This window comes from Cryptomeria japonica, chromosome 5 (assembly GCF_030272615.1).
Source record: "Cryptomeria japonica chromosome 5, Sugi_1.0, whole genome shotgun sequence".
NCBI lineage: Eukaryota > Viridiplantae > Streptophyta > Pinopsida > Cupressales > Cupressaceae > Cryptomeria > Cryptomeria japonica.
Genome location: NC_081409.1, coordinates 677,823,865 through 677,845,063, shown reverse-complemented (window position 1 = coordinate 677,845,063; position 21,199 = coordinate 677,823,865).

Sequence of the window (21,199 nt, the reverse complement as noted above, 5' to 3'; positions counted from 1 at the left end):
GAATACAATCTAATGAATCCTAAGTGAGATAAAATGAGTATAAGAATATACTAAAAATGGATGAATGAATGCACTTTAACTAATGGATAGATAAAGGAATGTATGCAGCTATGGGAAGCTAAAAAAATGTATGATACATAAGTGTTGAAATGGTGATAAATGATGATCACTAACTGATATTAAATGAATGTATAGTAATGGCTAATCATGGTAGTAAATGCAAATAAGGACAATTTATCATATAAGTGAATCTAAATGTCATGAGTGTAATAATGAAATGATATAATGATACTAATGCAAGTAAATGAGAATGAACTATATGTGGTAAGTGCAACTAAATGATATTAAATGCATGCTAATGAATGGCTAAAAGATCAATGCCAATCCAACTAAATGTAATGAAATGATGATGTGATTATGATAGGTGAATGCAAGGTTGTCTAAACATTGCATGATGCACTGATGATGTATCAGAGAACTCTGTCATGATTGTATCCAAGACCAACTCAATTTTCCACAGCTGTTCAATTTTGTTCACACTTATATACAAAACCATGCTTATGAATAATGAATGAGTAAATGGATGGCTGATATGCAACATAATGCAATATATAGAGATGAGATGAAAGGACAATCCATAGTGCTTTATTTTTCATCATCGAGCTTTAAAATGTTGTAAGAAAATACAAGCAACTTGACATAATGATTCAAGATGACCTGAGTATTCCTTACATGGATTTTGATATAGAAAGTTAATACAAACAACTTGATATAATGGGTCAAGTTGACTTGAGTATTGCTTGCGGAACAAACAAGGATCATCTCCTTTCATGCATGGCTTGGATCATCCTCCTTGATCTTGGGCTGATCATATCCTGAGACAAGTTCATACCGTAATAAGAGATAAAAACCTTTATCCAGTTTGGATGAGGTAAGGAGGAACCAAAGAAAGAGCATTGTACCTGTAAACAAATAGTATATTTAATGAAATAAAGAATATGGATCCTTGATAATGGTTCATGCTCATATGGTTGAGGTATATGCTGTAGTCAGCAAGCCGTAACGATCTATGACTATTTCGCATAAGATCACATAGCTTAGTGAACTTCCCACATAAACACCATTAGTACATGCCCAAGAACTTCATCGAAATAATTCACAGAAAACATACAAATAATGTCGTAGGAACCATCACGGCCACTCTAATCACTTGTGGATATCCTAGAGTAGTGTAGGAACTTGATATATATATATATATATATATATATATGAATGAATAACCTATAAATCCAACCAAGTATTTGATAGCTTAAACATAATTTTCTTGTCAAAGAAAAACATCATCTTGTCTTTGTTTTGGTAAGGAAGGATGCATCCTTGTTGAAGACAGTTTGAGTGTTGATGTTGATTGTTTGGTCGTTTTGATAAGTGATCATCATGTGAGTATTTTTCAATGTTTGTATGTTATCTGCTCGGATGAGTATGTATAAGGTGTTGCCATGTTTTTGTTTGATTTCTGATATTTTTTGATGTTTTTGGATTTTGTGAGATAGTTTTCCAATGTTTTTGATATTTTGGTGATTGTTTTGAATGGTTTTGGTATTTTGTGAGATAGTTTTCCAATGTTTTTGGATTTTTGTGAGATAGTTTTGAATGAACAACTCAATGAATCACAAAAATAATGTATAATCCACTTCCATCAAATAGATTAAGGGCATTGCCCCTAGTTTAGACATGACTATGAAAAAAAGGTTGGATGCAAGACGCATGAAGTATTATCCTGGATTGCAGATCAATAACCAACCATGGTTTGGATGGATGGATGTGTGCATGTAATGAATGTGATTGTAACAAGTCTGAAAGACAATGGAGCCATAGCCTTTACGAGTGGCGTCTGTTTGCCAGGTTTTCACCATCGCACTTACCCAAGGTGCCACCAGAGTGGTTGTTCACCGTTTGGATGCATGATTTTTTCTTTACTATTATGATGTTTTTGTATTTTCTTCGGGTCATTTATTTGGATGTTTTTGGTGTTTTTGTTGATATGCATGGGAGCTTGATGCCTTGTACAACTTATGTATAAAACCGTTTGAGGTGCATGTTGTTTGATCGGATCTACTAGCGGTTCTCCTTCTAAAGTAGCCAACTGACATGCCCCAGACCCAAATACAACAGTGATAACATATGGACCTAGCCAGTTTGATTCAAACTTTCTTTGATGTTCTTTGTTTGGTTGGTTACGAGGATTCTCTCGAAGAACAATATCACCTACCTCAAATGTATGAGGTCTAACCTGATGATTATAGCTTCTTCTCATGCACTGCTGATAGGCTTTGAGGTGATTGTATGCAGCTTGTCGTTTCTCATCAAGTAGCTCTATGTCCTGAAGATGTGATACCCTGTAGGCTTCATCATCTATTAGGTTATGCAATGAAACCCGTAGAGATGGTATCTCGACCTCAATAGGAAGGATAGCTTCTGCACCATAGACCAGTGAGTAGGGAGTTGCGCCTTTAGGGGTTCAAATGCTAGTTCGATATGCCCATAGTGTTGGATTCAATTGAACGTGCCAATCATGACCGACATCATTGAATATCTTCTTGAGGATTCTCAATATGTTTTGTTTGATGCTTCGGCTTTACCATTGCCTTGTGGGTAATAGGGCGTGGAAAAGCGGTATTGGATCTGAAACTTCTCACATAGCTCACAAACATCTTGATTCTTGAATGGAAGATCATTATCTGTGATGATGGACATGGGTACACCATACTAGAAGATGATGTAATTAAGGATGAATGAGGCGATCTGCTTGTAGGTGATTTGGGTAAGTGGAACAAATTTGATCCACTTTGTGAAGTATTCGGTGGCAGTAATAATGAATTTGTGGTCGTTGGATGAAGATGGATGGATTTTACCCACAAGGCCAAGTCCCCATTGACAAAAAGGCCATGATGTTGTGATTGGTTGTAATTCCTGTGCAGGTGCATATATCAGGTCTCCATGAACTTGGCATTTCTTGCATTTCCTAACAAAGTAGTAGGAGTCTTTTTCCATTGATGGCCAATAGTATCCAATGTGCAGGAGTTTCTTGGCTAGTGACGAACCTCTTGCATGAGTTCCACAAATTCCTTCATGTACCTCTTCCAAGGCCTTTGTTATCTCATCTTGTTCCAGACATCGAAGGAGAGTACCATCAAGACTACATCGGTATAGGGTTTCAGCAATAATGGTATATCGAGTGGTTTGGCGAATGAAGGTTTTACGTTGGTTATTCGATTGGTTAGGAGGAAGTGTGTGATCACAAAGGTAGGTGTAAAACTCACCATACCATGGTGATTCAGAACTAACAAGGCGACATATCATCTCGGATTTGGGGATATCATAAGCGGGAATCCAAAGTTGTTCGACCAAGAACTCATAGCATGTTGATTTTTTTGGAAGATCTAGGAGAGATGCAATAGTAGCCATAGCGTCAGCAGCTCGATTATGATCTCTAGGTATCTACTCAAAGGTGATAGTAGTAAATGATGCCTTTAGACTGTCCACCATTTGCTTGTATGGCATGAGTTTATCATCCTTAGTCTGATATTCATCTGTTGCTTGTCGAATGACCAATTGGGAGTCAGCATATACTTGTAGTTCTTGTAACTTCCATTGTATGGCTAGCCTGAGTCCTGTGATCAAGGCCTCATATTCAGCTATGTTGTTTGTGCATGAAAATGTGAGCCTGTAAGACTTCGGCATACTGTCACCTTGAGGTGTGATAAACAGAATGCCCGCCCCCGAGCCATGCCTAGTGTATGAACCATCAAAGTATAGTTTTCATGGTTGTGCTGTTGTGATCATGAATATCTCTTCATCTAGAAAATTGGAAATGAGAGGATGATCGCCTATGAGTGGTGCATGGCCCAACTGATCTGCAATAACTTGTCCTTTGATAGCCTTACGGTCCACATACTCGATGTCAAATTCACTTAGAATCATCACCCATTTGGCCAAATGGCCAGTCAACGTGGCTTTACTGAGTAAGTACTTGAGTGGATCGATCTTTGTAATGAGTTGTACCTTGTGTGTTAATAGATAGTGCCTCAATTTAGTGGCTTCCAAGATTACTGCTAGGCAAGCTTGCTCAATAGGGGTGTAATTGAGTTCATAGCCAACCAGTGTGCGAGAGATGTAGTAAACAACACACTCTTTCCCTTCCACAATGTGTTGTGCCAATAGTACTCCCAAAGCTGTATTAGTTGCCGATATATAAAGCAATAGAGGCCTACTTGGATTTGGTGGAATCAGAAATGGCATATTCATGAGATAATTTTTAAGCATCTGAAATGCTTGCTGGCATCTAGCATCCCACTGAAAGCGGATGTTTTTGTGTAACAAGTGTGTAAAGAGGTGGCAATTATCTGCCAGTTGTGCAATGAATCTCCGGATAGATTGAAGCCGCCCTTGTAGTGTCCTTAGCTAGCTGATGTTCTTGGGAGGTGGCATGTCCATGATTGCCTTGACCTTTGCTGGATCAACTTCAATGCCTTTGCTTGAGACAGTGTATCCTAGAAGTTTCCCCGAGGTTACTCCAAAGACACATTTATTTGGGTTGAGTCAAACATGATATTGTCTAGTCTATCAAATATTTTTTCTAATATGTCTAGATGACCTTCTCTTGTGAGTGATTTTGCTAGTAAGTCATCAACATAATCTTCCATTATGGTATGCATCATATCATGGAAGATAGTGGTCATTTCTCATTGATAGATCGCTCCTGCATTCTTTAGACCAAAAGGCATGACATTCCAGCAATATGTGCCCCATGGGCATGTAAAGGTTGTCTTATGTTGATCATCTAGTGCGATTTTTATCTGATTGTACCTTGAAAAGCCATCCATGATTGAAAGCATGGCATGTCCTGCTGTTAGGTCCACTATTATGTCGATGTTTGGTAGGGGGAAGTCATCTTTAGGACATGGTTTTTTTAGGTCTCTGAAGTCAGTACAGATACAGATGCCCCCATTTGGTTTGCCGATAGGCACAATATTGGATATCCAATCTGCATAATCAATTGGTCTAATGAAACCAACGTCTAGGAGTTTCTTAAGTTCTGCTTTGACTAGTACTGCAATCTGAGGATGCATCTTGTCTGCTTGACAAGTTTGGCTCCTTTTGCTACGGTGAGGTGATGCATGACTAAATCTGGATCAAGACCAGGCATGTCTGTGTATGAGCATGCGAAGGTGATCTGTCGCTTCTGGAAGAACTCTACAAACTTACTTTGTTCCTCTAGAGTTAAAATAGATGCCATATGTATGTGGTGAGGTGTTTCAGGAGTCCCCATGTTGTATTCCTTTGTCTCTTCAATGAGAATTGTTGATGTTTCCTGTTGTGTACTAGAGGGGAGAATGTCAAACCTTTCATCCTCAGGCACCTCAGAGAGGTTTTCACCATTGGATACGCTCTTTCTTTTTACTTTTGAGGTGTCAAATAGTGCCACAGTGTGGTTTTCACTAGAGGATCCATATTTTATTGTTATATTTTTGTAGTTGAAAGGTTTGGCATCCGCCCCGAAGTGTGTTGCACTATTAAGTTCAATGGCGAATCCAGCTTGTTGATCCCCGCTTGGTATGTTATCCCGTAGTTCCAAAAAGTCAATGATCACCTCATCATTTTGGAAATGGTCAAGACATGGGGGATTAGGTTGGTTCCATTCGATGAGTTCAGGATGGATAATGGGCATTACTTCATCGATTATGTTAAGTTCATTAGATGTATTAGTGAGGGTTAAGACGTTACAGTGAAGGCCATTGATGGTACTCTCCCTGTCAGAATTGGGCTTAGGATGTGACGTAGGGTCTTTGGAAGATTTTTCCAGCTCAGGAACCCAAGAGGTCTTTGTCTGTGCTTCTTTGTAAACAGGGATGTCTTTGCGAGGTGGAGGTGGTGATGTGTCATCTTCATCTGAAGTATTAAGATGTATGGAATCAAGTTCCCACTCATGTGAGTTAGTTTCTAAGTCACTTTCTAGTAACTGGTTACTGTACCATACTTGGATATCTTTTGAGTTATACATTGCAGCTATGATCGGTTGATGTACCTTTGTAGATGAAATGATCGGTGATGCAGGAAGGATTATGGGGATCAACAAATACGATACAGAGAGTATTGGTAGTGTTGAATCTGCTACTTCTGTTGGAACTGCTGATGTCGTTGATACTGTTGTGGGTTCGGATATAGTTGTTGCTGCTAATGGTGCTATTGATGTTATTGTTGTTGTTGATGGGATTGCTGGTTTGATTGGTAGGATGATGGGTGTTGTAGATGGTCTTGCTGGGATTCTTAGCTTTGATGGGGTAGGTTCTATGGTGTTTAATGTTGCTTTGATAATCAAACGTGAGCTCTTTGTATTTGGCTGATATAGAGGTTGGCTGGGTTTCCCTTTGAATTTGTGCTTAGGAAAGATCTCATTTTGAAAGCCTAGGCCAGTGTTATCTTTGGGCTTTAATTCTGGCTGCAGCGGTTCATGTCTTCCTTGCTTGCAAGGTCCCATAGAACTCTGACCATCATAACCCATCCTTTGCATAATGAGAAGGCCTTTGCCATATTGATCTATGGGAAGCTTAGCTTGCGAAATATTGGTGGTGATAGGATCCTTATAGATCCATTCTGCTACGTCTTCATCTCTGGTTTCCTCTTCTTGACTCTTTCCAAGGATGAAAGGTATCAAAGTACATGTTGGTTTGACCAGTGACGTTTGAAGTACCTGTTGAGGTTTTCAATGTGTTCTAGGAGAAGTAAGCATTTTTCCAACACAAAAGAGTTGGCTGAGATTGTATTCCCCAGGACCTTCCTCTGCTATTTTCATCTCGAGCTTCTCTTTCTTGGGTATAATGGTGTTTGAATTGGAAAGAGAGGCTGGACTTACGTATGATGTGGATGAGATGGCTTCTCTATTGTTGGGAATGGTAATCTCTAGTTGATGACATATTATGACAATATGCAAAGGGGTTTGCATCACCCAGGATTGTGATTTCTACACAATAATGCAGGAACTTGATACACTGATGGTAGGTGGATGGAACAGCTTGCATGGTGTGTATCCAAGGTCTTCCTAGAAATAAATTGTATGGCAGAGGAAGGTCCAAAACCTGATAGATGATGTGTTTCACCACAGGGCCCACTCGGATTGGTAGCACCACAGCTCCTTTGGATGAACGCTTTGCATCATCATAGGCTTTGATTGTTATCTTCTTGCGGGGATCTCCTGATTCAATTGCATATCCCAAAGATGTGACCAATTGTAGAGTACAGATAGTCAGGCCTACTCCATTATCAATCAAGACTCGATTGATCCTACGTTGGTTGATAAACCCTTCAATGTGGAGTGAGGCGTTGTGAGGTTGTTGGAAGGAGGAGTTGTCACTTTCAAAGAAAGTGAGACAAGGTGATGACCTTAGATTTCCAACCATAGCTTGGAACTGATCTTTATTGAGGTTTGCAGGGACTGATGCCTCTTGGAGAGCTTGATCCAAGATTGTTTTATGGGATGGAGATAGGTGTTATAGCTCTAAGTTAGATATCAGTGCGGGCATTTTGTCTAACTATTCCACAAGGTTATACTGCTTTGGGATAGATGGGGTGCCTTGTGGAGCTGCTTTTATGGTAATCTTGCTGCGACGTGTAACAACATTGCAAGTGGAGCTAGGATTTTTGATGGTTATAGTTGCAATGTGTTCACTAGCATCATATAGGTGATTCACAGTGTGATTATATGCACTTGTGTATAATTGGTGGTATCTGCATTTCTCCCTGAAGTGGAAGGACCCCTTTGATCTTGTGATGGAAGTGGATTTTTAAACATGAGATGATCATTGTTTGTTGTCTTTGGGTCATGTCATTCAATTTTGATTTCACCTCGGTCAATAAGATCCTGAATAAGATCTTTCAATCTGTGACAATTGCTTGTACTATGCCCTTTCCCTTGATGGGAATCATAATGTTCAGTATCCCTCCACCATGAAGGTTTGACTTGAGGTTCATAATTTGATGTTTTGGGTAAGGTCACCAGATTTTGAGAAACCAACTGTCGTAACACTGTTTCGATGGGTTCCCCTAAGGGGGTGTATGTTCGCTTTGGTTTTTGTTGACGCTGTCTAGGTTCATCTTGAGATGTGATGCATCCTTGATTTGAAGGAGTAACTATGTTAGTCTTAGGTGGGGGATTCTGTCCTACAAATCGAACTACAGGTTGTGCACTTTTGATAGTTCTTGCATCCACAACCCTGTCATTGACAACATTTTTGTTTTTGTTCCAGAAGTTTGGTTTGTCACTATTGAAGCATGGACGAGGGCCATCCTTTGGTTCATTGTAGATTTTGATAAGTCCTTTCTTGATGAGAGCCCGCTCACATTTTAAGCCTTTGGTGATCATGTCATTGAAAGAGTCTATGTCTTTCACGTCTAGGTGAAATTCCATTTCTTCGTTTAAGTTGGAAATAAATATTTCCACTAGTTCTTGTTTAGGTAACTGAAGAGAACGTCTCCTAGACATTTGATGCCATTATTGCAGAAAGACTAAGAATAGTTCACCTGGTTTTTGTTTAGTGTTACATAGATCAGCCATGGTGATATCACGTTCAATGTTGTGTGAGTAATGCGCCAGGAACTTCTGGATGAGTTCTTCAAATGTCCTAATGCCACCTGGTAATCAGGAAAACCATGATGTGGTTGTTCCTCCCAAGCTTTGGGGAAAAAGGCACATGAGGTACGTATCCTCGTATGCTACTTCGAGGCAAGCTGAATGGAATTCTCTGACATGATCACGAGAATCTCCTTTTCCTCTATACTTTTCAAACTTGGGTGTTTCGAACCCTTGTGGAAAAGGCGGCATATGAAGATTCCTATCAAATGGATAAAGACAAATGTCATTGAGTGAAAATTGATTAGGTTTCACACCACTACGAAGTTGTTGGGCAAGATTTTCAACTTGTTGCCGCAACATCTCTATGTCATTTGGAGGAGGAGGAGGTGGTGGATTACCGTGATGAAGGTTGTATCTGATGGGATCTCGACCTCTTTCTTCCTCATTGTGACTTTGTCATTCTGATGCTTGTCTTAGTTTAGCAAGAACAAATTCAGAGGGGAGTTTGGCTCCTTCTTGAGCAAGTTTTAAAAAGTGAGCATCCGCATTGCTCCTGAGTATTTCATCAAAAAGTTTGTTAAAGAGGGGGTTGTGTTGTGCCCTTTCTATTGTCGTAGGAGTAGGAGTACTTGGGTTTTCGTCATTTGCGTTTCCTCCAAAGGCTTCTTGGAATTCACTGATATTTTCCTTCTTCCTCAATTTCTCGTTGTCTTGATCGTGATCGGGTATAAACCATTTTGTTTATAAGTTTTTGTTGAAGTTGGGTGAAAATGATGATGAGTTGTTGATGAAATGAGAGATTTATGGTTGGTGTGGCGTGTTGTATATGGATCTGTAGCACTTAAAGGTAGATGTGACCAAAGTTCTTTCTTGAATTGCTTGTTGTGTTTGATAAGGTTTGATGTGATAACGTTTAGAGAAATCTGAGATGTGTTACAGACTTAACTACCTAGTAATGAGAGGATTCACTCATAGACTAGTTTTAACCTACGTAGATATGTCTCTTAGGATGAGCTTATCCTAGATGTAGGGACACTCTAAAAAGTGATGTTTTTGTGTTTGATTCAAGCAATATCGAAATAGAACTCAGGACAAGAACCTCTTAATGTTTTGAGAGTTGAAATGGAGTGATGATGTGAATGTAGGAATGGATGAAATGTTTAACTTCAATAAAAGCTTTGTGTCACATATGGGACAAATTCTTCTTCTTCTCTTTCGAGAGTTGGTGGTTCTTCCTGAGCTACATTATATGTGATGCAAATATCTGGAAAGAAGTTAGGATTGATCTTGCCTCCTTTGTTTTTGTGATAACTCAAAGCGCGATATTGCATAAAAGCTTGACGGTTTAATGACTCTTGATCAAATTCATTTGATTTCCCTTGAAGATAGAGACGCATGTGACATAGAAAAGTTCTACTAGAGACAAAGATTTGTCTATTTAGGTAGAAGAATTTTCTCCTTTTGATAAGAACCTTTGAGCTCAATGCTCTTTTTTTCAATTTGATGTGTTGATGACGATTCTTCTCTCTCAAGATGTGAAGAATGGTCATATATTTTGATACTCTTGTTCTTTGTTTTTGATCTTTTGTTGGTGTTTGAAAATGTTTATGTTGGATGAATACTTGTTCTTGGAATTGATTTTCTATTTTTCTTTGACAAGAAAACAAAGCAAGCACACAAACACAAGAATGTTGCCTTAAAAGGCACAAATAAGTATGGGTCTAGATCAACCCAATCCTTGGACTTTTTATGACCCTTTTCCTTTAAGTGTATTTTTAGGTGTTTTCCAAAGCCTGAAGTCGACTCAATTTGCACTGGTCTTGACTCAAAAATGAAAACACTTCAAACACTTTTTATCCCTAAGGTCAAATAGCCAGTTGCGATAAATTCAGCCCACATCTTGATATTTCTTCAACTTTGGTACTACATACCTTATGAATCATGTCGTGGCAGGTAAGGATGTGATATACTAAGTCTTGCAGGAGCATAACAAATAGATTATCCCTATGATGAGGGAGTCACCACTTTCATCAAGCCACAAGTGACTTTTCAAAAAGCTATATTTCTACTCAAGGAAATATGTATGGTGAGTATCTTGGGAGCAAAACCATCTATGCTCTTGCACTGAATTGTATCACAAATATCCTCAATCAATAGAATGAGTGGGCTACTACTTAAAGGTGTTTAGTAATGTTTGATATTTTTGGACATATGTTCATTCTGCAGTGACTCACTTAAGAGCCTTGTAGCTTGTGGTGGGGCCCATTTGTCCTTTCGGCAAGTTACACTATAGGAACAACTATACCCAAGGTTACAGCTTTCACTCTCACCTGATTTCTATAGCGGCTCGAAGGACTTACCGCATGAGGTCATTCCCAAGAGTGATCGATCCCTTGGCAGGCATCTCTTAAAAAGATAAAACTTGAGTGTTACTAACACTTTTCTCTTGCACCTAGGACCACGAAAGCCAAGGGAGAGGATAGTGTGTGTTAGAAGTAGGACCACTTGACAAACTCTTTTGCACAAGTGTGCCAAACACAAAATACACTTGTTCTTTTTAACTTGTCATTGCAATGATGTTTTATTTATTTGGAGATGTTGCTCCAACAACCATGATGTTCTTTTTAACTTCAAAAGCTATGTGTTTGAGTAAACTAGAATTTGAAATCCTGGTCAACTGAAATAAGAGCACGTATGCATGAAGTAAATCGTTTTGCAAAATAAGACAAATTGATTGTTTTTTTTTAGTTGCACCAAAATTTTGAAGTGTTGATTGTGAGTTTTGCTTAAGTTTGATGCAATAAAATGAAAATTTTTATGTGTTTTTTTAAGCACCAAAAATAGAGTGTATCCTAACTTGCAATGAAAGCAAATTTGTGTTGTTGAGTTTTAAAGCACCAAAACAAAATGGACGCTAACTTGCAAGAAATGAAATTTGCTTGTAAGTTTTAGAGCACCAAAAATGAAGTGAGCCTATCTTAAAAGGAAATAAACATTGTTTTTTTTTTGTTTGTGATTTTTAAAGCACCAAAAAGAAGTGTTTTTTATTTTTAAGCTAAAAAAAGTTATTTTAAAACTTGCACATGAAGCAAATAGTTAGAAAAAAACCGAAAACATGGTGGGCTTCTACAAGCCTAAGAAAATTTATTTTGTTAATTGCATGACATTTTTTACAACGTTCTGTTACAATAGCACTACTCTGTGTGCAAACAGAAGTACTACTTAACACAAATGCGCTAAAAGGAAGACAAAAGCGCTAAAGTAGGATATTTGTGCAGCAAGACAAAAGTGCTAAAACCTGAACAAAAGCGCTAATTAAAAGACGAAAGTGCTAGAATATATGCAAAAGTGCTAAACTTTGGACAATAGCGCTATTGTAGAAACAAAAGAGCTAAACTACTAAATGACAATAGCACTAAACTACTAAATGACAATAGCGCTAGAACGCGAACAAAAGCGTCGAAGCGCGATCTGTGTGTCAAGCTAAACAATCAAAAAGTTAGTTTGTTTAAAAAAAGTTGTTGGATTCACGTCAGGTTCACCGAATGATGCTCTGCAAAATGGATAAGTTTTAGATTAGAACCTGTGGTTGTATATCACACAAAAACACAAGAAACTGTTAGTGTTAATCAATCAAAAACTAATCTAAGCAGGCATATCAAAAGAGACACTAAAAACATGAAGAAATATTTAACTATGAAAGTAAATATAACAAGACATCTCCAAATGCCTTCTAACATGCTCTTAGCTCCTTCTCCTTTGTTCCTCTCCTCTCCAAGTTCCAAATTAGTGTAGCTCTCAGCAACTTTTTGCACTATGGATTCTTATGGAGGTTCAAGATTGAAATGTTTATTCTAAAATGCTATGCAAATGTGAATAAAAGCTAATATTAGATGCTATGATGCTAAAATGATTTATTTTAGGCCAAAATAACAATATATTAGTGATTTATGCTAAATGCTCTCTAAAATTCACTATAGATTAAATGCATACAAGTTTTCAGGATCTGGATTATGAAGAAATGAGCTCTATTTATAGGAAAAATGGAGCAATGGATGGTCGAGATTGAGTAATCTCAACAAGGATCGAGATTGAATGATATTCAATCCATGTGATGGCTTTCAACCCAATCCTAGGATGAAAAATGTCAACATGAGAAGGGTTGAGAGGGGAGGAAATAAGCATTAAATGCTTGACATGACCCGAGAGTTAACTTGGGAGTTAAGGTCAAGGTTGGGTTGAGTGAATAAATTCTTTATTCAAAGAATAAAGCTTTTATCCAATGGATAAACTCTTGTGCAAAGGTAAAAGAGATAACCATGGTCAAAGCAATAAATGTTTGAGGAGACATATGGGTGCAAGTGGAATTAACCATAAATGGTTATGTAAGAGCCATAAGTGGTTTGGAAGACTTTAGAGGTTAAATTGTTGGACACACAAAACATTTAATGCTTTTCAAAGACTTTGAAGTCTTTGAGAAGTGACTCCAAGTTGCTTAGGAATGTGACAATAATTAGGGGATGGATTAGGTTAATTAAGAATCTAGAAGGGGGTTTAGGAGTGCAAGTGGATTTGGTGGGTTAGGGAAAATAGGATTTTAATTAAAATAAAATTCATTTATTTCAATAAATGTGTGCAAGTTGTATTTGTAGGAAAATGCAAGTGGGGGGGTAAATGATTTAAATAAATGTTTTATTTAATTTATTTAAAAGAGGAAAAGGGGATTAAATGAAATAAATATGATTTATTCATTTAATTGATTTTGTGAATTTGGTATAATGAATTAATTAAAATAAATTGAATAATTTATTTAATTAATAGGAGAATGTTTGAAGATGAATTAATTAAATATTAATTTAATTAACTGATGGCTAGTGGGTTTTTAATCAAATAAATAGCAAATATTCATTTAATTAAACTGGACAGATTTATGTGACTACAGAATGCATCTTAGATCTCTTTCTTTACCTGTAAATCATCAACACTACCTTCGTGTTCTTGAAAAATAACAAAAAGGAAATATTGCCCTTGGGTCAAACAGAGTCACTGCTTCAATCTTCATTGTATCTTTATTCATTGTTATATTTGACAGCTCCTGAGGATTTATTAATAGATACAATGGAGGACTTAAAACTGAGATTTCCCATAATGACTCCCATCCGTTGCTCTACATGCTCACACTTTGCAAATATATGTTATCTTTGAAGTCTTGTCCTTGATTCTCTCTAATGATTAGATTGTGAATAAGAACAACATGCTATAAACTCTAGCTTTATACTTGACTAGGACCTCTTTCTAATTGTTTGAGTTCACTGTGTTTGATGAATGACTGTTACAAGTTATCTCTTACCGTGAGTTCTTATTTTCTTCATCATGAAGTTATGATTGTTCATTTAAGCTAATCATGATTGTTATGTTTGTACCTCATGACTGTTGTATTTGTGAGCTTTGATCCTTCCTTTGATGGCTGATATCTTTATGTTATGGACAATTTATATTGTTGTCATCTTGTGTTGCCCTATGAGTCTTTTTTTACTTAAATGATTGCTCCATGAATATTCATTGTCACCTTGATTTATTTATTGTTATTTGACCATTGGTTCACTTTAAAATGACTATTAAGGAACCGTTGATCATTATAGCTGCTCTATCAAAATATAGGAAGATTGCTCATATTGTATAAAGCCCTTTACCAATGCTTCACTCTCTTCTTTTATCATCGTCGTCTAAGGCATATATTTGGTCCCTTCATACTATGCTACCCTGCTATGTGTGAAGGACCTATGGTGCCCTCAACATACCATTGTACTGTTCTCTAATAGTCACCTTGACTATGTTATGACCACACTGTTGAGTAGACTATCTTTTTTTAAAGGATCTTTTTTTCTACCATGTCTAATTGAACGATGTTGTAAGGATCCTGATTGCAATGCCACTAGGCATAGAGGGTTGTCAACATATTATCTTTTTTATATTCTCTACTTTAATGCCAAAACATTATTATCAAGAAAGAGTTTTGTGTCTGAATAGCTGTAGCTGATCAATGAGACCTTTAACTGCTCTCTTTTCTTTGTTCTTGATTTGTTTGAAGCTACCACCATTGTGCATAATGCAACTTGTACTCTATTACATATTTGGTTCTTCAATTGCTTGTGATTAAGACTTTTGATTCTATTCTCAGGACCAGGGGCTATTACTTCTACTATTTGACACCTTGAAGGTATTGATACAAACAATGAATGTTGTACTATTATTGAAGACTACTAGCTTTCATTAGCTTTCAAATAGATTCTCTTGACAATATCTTAAAGTCAGTTTATGATTGCATTTTTAACATTAGAGGATTGTGCTTGGTCTATTTGCTTGTCATTATTACTTTTGCTTATCACAGTGACTTCTTACATTGCACTTGTCATTCTTTTAGTTGTTACTTGAAATTACTGACTATAATAAACATATGTTGAGAAGTAGTTTTTGTTGATTGAGGTATCGAGGTTTTTCTTTAGAACGCGATGGTTATCAAAGCATTATGATTGCTTTGGATAAATATCTATTCTAAAACAAAATATTGATACCTCTTTGGGACATTATTGATCAGAAATCTTTATGAGTTGGGCTCAACCCTTGTAGGAGCCATATTTCACACCACTCATAATCAGCTAATAAACAACCTTGTTAATTTCTTGTATCTACACATGCAGCAAACAAGTTAGACAAAATAATGCACATTTGATTTCTTGTTGATGAGATATTGGCTATCGTGATGCATATGAGGAATAGGTTATGTATTTATATATGCAGATGCAGATATGGAATGATGGATTTCATTTCTCTAACAAAACTATCTTCTCAAATGCAGGTACTCAGGGGCAGAAAGGTGGCATAGCTGGATATAGGATGGCGATAGACTAAAGACTGCAGATGCTCAAAACAACTCAAGAGGACTCGTCATTCAAGAAATGACAAGTCACCTTTCCCTATCTTAATTTTTTCTTTATGTTTGCATCTGCAAGTGTATATTTTATTTCTTATCTGCACCTCCAGTTAGTCTCACGGCTTTTGTGAGACATTGTACATTCATGTTTTAATAAAGATTTCTATTTTGCAGAAAAATGTATATTCTCATACTATTTTGAATTTGAAAACATGGAAATGTAATCTTTTCGTTTCTCTTTTCATGCACATGAATGTAATAAAAGCATACTAGAATGTAACATTTTGTATGTTAAAACACTAAAGCTCTACCTGATATAGCTTATAGCGAAAATAGGTAACAATTAGTTTTCAATGATTTTATTGTGGGGCATTCTTAATTTTTTGTTTTTTCAGGATGTGTCCACTTCCAAAATTAGTAAAAAATAATATACTCATTAAAAAATTAGCCGAAAAAATATGAAATAAACTATAAGATGTAAGCTAATTTCTCACTGATGTGATTTTAAAAATTCTGAAAAAAAATTAACATTTTAGGGGGGGCACAATGAGGCTATGTTATATTTTTTGCATAAAAAGAGGACCACTTTTTGTGGCTTCCCTTTTTGAAGCCCTTAATCTCCACATTTTCAAAACAAATTAGTAGTTTAGAAAGTATAATTGAGGCACTTTGACTCTTGTTCTTGTTGCATCTTCAAATTTGGAGTGTAACTATGCTTAATTTGTGGCTGAAGTTCAAACTTTGCTGATTTTTTTTTTTTTTAAAGTGGCATATATATATATATATATATATATATAGAGAGAGAGAGAGAGAGAGAGAGAGAGAGAGAGAGAGAGAGAGAGTTGTATAATCCATTTAAAGTAATACATATAGAGAGGGAAAGTTAATATAGATCGGTATGATAGGAAAAATTTCTTTCAAATCTATGAATTGGGTAGAATGAATTAAAAAATTGCAACATGAGAATACTAGATGCTATATGCTACCCTTTTCTTCAAGTTGGTATGTTCTCATCATCTTCATATAGAGTTAGAAAACTTTAATCGGATAATGTATTAGTTCTTTGAGTTTGCAATAGTAAACTAGAATCAAAAGAATAATTTGTATTTAGCTGACTGTATTATGACACTATGAAAGATTTTACAACTTCAAAAAAAAGAAAAATCAGAATTTTTAATGAAATTTAATTCATTATGAAAATCACACACAACTCTATTTATTAGATAGATGATCTGACATATTTCATCATAACTCTTTATCTCAATATTCACTTTAAAATTCCTTACCTGCACATTTTTTATATTAAACTTCCTTCAAATTTCATTAACCTAATGACAAAGAAAATTGGAAGGAAAGTGAAATTTGATATGATGGCTCATGTGTGTTTTGTTAGTTTCAACTTTGATAAAGCAAGAAAATTTGATGGCATCCTTTTTCATTTTAATTATGCTTCTTCTGAGATCCATCTAGTAAGTGTGTATTGGTCCAAAATAATTGGGCATAATTACAACCAATAAAATCACTAAAATTTTGGATAACACTCACCCTTCTTTTATGATAACTACTGAAACATTTCAAATACACTATAAACTAGAAATTATTAATATAGGAAACAACTAATTGTCTATAGCAAAAAATAATGGCTTTCTTTTTTGTGATCCTCTGAAACCACGTACGTTAAAGCACATGGATTTTCATATTTCTTCTTCAAAGCTTGGCCAAACAGTTTTGTATTCGAATCAAAGCCCACACTAAATAGAACAAATTTTTAGAAGGCAAGAAGTAGAAAGAGAGCACACTTAAACATTAAAAACTCTAATAATTTTTTGTGTGAAGTAGTGAAATGAACTATTACATTTTTCTCATTGGAAAAAATGAGTTTCTAGGATTGTTTCTTGGATTGCATTTGGTTCAAATTTGACAGGGGCAAGGCATGCATGTCTTTTTTGTAGCATAGTTACGTGCATTTCATTTCTCATGGGTAAAGTTTAGGTTTTCCAGACAGTTTGTAATGTTTTTGGCATTATCATAATTTTTTTGGCAGTATCATAATGTTTTTGGTGTTACCAAAATGTTTTTGCCATTTTCAACATTTAAGAACTTCAAATTATTTCAAATGAATGGGAAGTTTGAATTTTTGAATGGAGAGTTATAAGAAGCCTATATTGAACAACTGCAAGGATTTTAAAGCTCAAATAAATTGAACTTTGTGTACAGATTGAAAAAGGCATTATATGAACTCACGCAAGCTCCAAGGGCTTGGTACTATAGACTAGATAGATACTTGCAATAGAAAGGTTTCCGGATAGGTTGTGCAGATCTTATATATAAAAACTGATTGTGATTAGTTATTGATAGTTGTGGTTTATGTTGATGATATTATCTTATGGTTGACACTTGCGATGTTGTACTTTAATATGTTTGTGTGACCTTATTTTATGGTTTTCACACTTATTAACACTTCTTCTATGTCGTGCATTCGATCTTTATCTTTTGTTGACATTGTGTCATTCCTTTGTAGTTTCTTTCCTATTCGATTCTAATTTCTCACAATTTGAATTAGGTCTTGTCAATGTCAATTTTGATTCTTAATAATCGATCATGATCAACCTGTCATATCGATTGGGCATTGTTGCAATCCAAATTGATGTCAATTAGGGTTTTGTCCTAGATCTCTTGTCATTTGTTGTATCAATCATCAATCAATTTGCATCATTTTGGACCTTTGTCAATCTCTTTATCAAATCAATCTTCATCAAATAGACCTTTTGTCAATCTTTGATCGATTTGTCATCAGTCTCAATCAATTACCAAACCCTTATCATTTTGGATCAATCAGTCATTGGTCCCTTGTCAATTGTCCTTTATCAATTCACTCCTCTTATCTAATGAATCAATGATGAACAGTTAGTACCAAACCGATATTGAGAGGGGGGGTGAATCAATATTGATAAAAACACTTTTCCTTGAACCGGTTTGACTGAGAACACTGCACTTTGATTGGCAAGCAATAACACCGGTCTACACCAGATTACTACCGATTAAGCACAGTGAAAGACATAAACCGGTAACTCAGCTTTCCACACAATCTAACATCTTATTTCCACTTTACCCATATGCATACACTAGTAATACTTCAACTGAAATGTAAAGACTTACTGGTCCAACATGCTTTATCGCTTAATAGAGAATAACAAAGCATCACACATAACACACATATTTTTCACGTGGAAACCCAACTGGGAAAAACCACGGTGGGGATGAATACCCACAAGTTGTTCTTTGAACCCTTTTGAAGTCCGCTCTTTTAGAAGCCTGGTCTGGTTAAAGACTTTACAATAGGTTCTGTTAGGAACTGATCCTGTTAGAGATCACTCGGTTAAGGGATGGCTAAAATACCTGTTTAAGGTTACCTTGTTAGAGGATTTTTAGAACTCGATGATTTTGAGTCACCCTGGTAAAGGATTTACAGCAAGTCAGTTAAAGCTACCCTGTTAAGAGATTTTCTAACTATTGAAGTGGTTAGAGGTCAATAGGTATTACAATGATCTGGTAACAACACTCAATGCCAATGCAAATCCACTTTAGTTCCTTCTTTCTGCACTCACACTTTGTCGGTATCTATTCTCTTATCTGGTCTAGCAAGAATCACGCATCTTTGCACTTAGATACACAAACAACATTTGCCAACAACCTCAACATGAAAAACAACATCGACCTTATAGGAAACAGATAGGTTGGTAGCATAAACCCTAAACCTTAAACATTTAGGTTAAGCAATTCAGTCGGTTCAATCCTACATTGATCATATTGCATTGATTACAACAGTCTTGAATAGATCTCAAGACATTCTCCATCGTTTGTTATTCACCGCTTCTTGGAGGCTGATAACCCATCATGCATTCTCCACCGTTTACAAAGACTTCACACATTCTCGAGGTAGATAGGATCAATCTCCTTCATGCAAGATCCTTCACGCACATAAGGCTAACATGGCAACACAATCTGTTCTTCATTACAATGCTAACACATCACACAATGTCATCAGTTGAATCACATAGGCATAGAACACTTCAACCAGAAACCCCGAAGCTAAGACTACCAACCGGTAGTCATACCATATGAAACCTTGATACAAAACATTCCATATACTGGTTCACATTCCAACATACCGGTTCACTTGGACAAACATACCACTTTACTTTTTTACATATACCGGTTCACATTTCAACATTTTGGTTCACTTGGACAGACATACTGCTTCACTTTTTCATATATACCAGTTCTCTTGCAAGTGCTTACTTCAATATACTGGTTCACTCTTCATCATAGTGACATCAATGACAACATACAATATCATCATGTCAACATACTCTGCACATATGCCATCAATCTCCCCCTTTGGCATTGATGGAAATATACAAAGATATCTCTGAGCATCACATCTTCTCCCCCAATACTGCAGAGATCTTCTTCACTTCACATCTTCTCCCCCTTTGACAACAATGCCAAAGTGAAGGCATAATCATCTATGTTCTACTATGCTGCTCCCCTAAGGAGTAACATCCTTCAACACACCAATCCTGAGAAAGATATATCAATGTACGTCCTGACTGATCTAGAGCAAACACATTTAGTTCACCTCTTGAAGGGGCAACACCCCTAATTCACCTCTCAAATAGGTAAAGGTAGCCTTTGGTAGAGGCTTGGTGAATATGTCTGCTAACTGCTCCTTACTGGAAACATGTTCTAGTACAACTTCTTTGTTATGAACCTATTCCCTTAAGAAATTATATTTAAGCTCAAAGTGCTTGGTTCTAGAATGTAAAACTGGATTCTTGGAGATGTTAATCACACTTGTTTTGTCACAAAATATACTTACTAGTTTAGATATAGGAACTTTGAAGCCATTTAATACATGCTTCATCCAAATTGTCTAGGTGCAGTTCATAAATGTTGCAACATACTCCACTTCTACTGTAGACTGAGAGATACAACTTTGTTTCTTACTCATCCATGAGACTAGGCTTCCACCAAGAAAGAATGCACCACCGGTTGTTCTCTTCCGGTCGTCCACATTACTAGCCCAGTCAACATCTGTAAACACTTTTAGGTTGAAATCATTACTGTATGGATACCATAATCCATAGTCAATAGTTCCCTTCAGATATCTCAGAATCCACTTGACTGCTACCAAGTGGGATTCTCTTGGGCTTTTCTAGAACCGTGCAGCAATGCCCACTGCATGTGCAATGTCCGGTCTGCTATGTACTACATAGTGCAATTTGCCAATCATTGATCGGTATTCCTTCTCATTTACCAACCCTGAGTCATCCTCTTTGGATAATTTGCAACCGGTCGCCATTGGTGTACCAACCATTTTGCTGTCTTTCATGCCAAAGGTCTTCAACACCTCTTTGACATATGTGGACTAAGTGATAAAGATTCCACCTTTCATTTGTTGAATCTGCAGTCCAATGAAGAACTTAATCTCCCCTATAAGTGACATCTTAAACTCCTTTTTCATCTCATCTACAAAATCATGACTCATCTTGTCATCTCCTCCAAAGATTATGTCATCAACAAATACCTCACAGATCAAAATCTGATCTCCTTCTGATTTCAGGTAGATA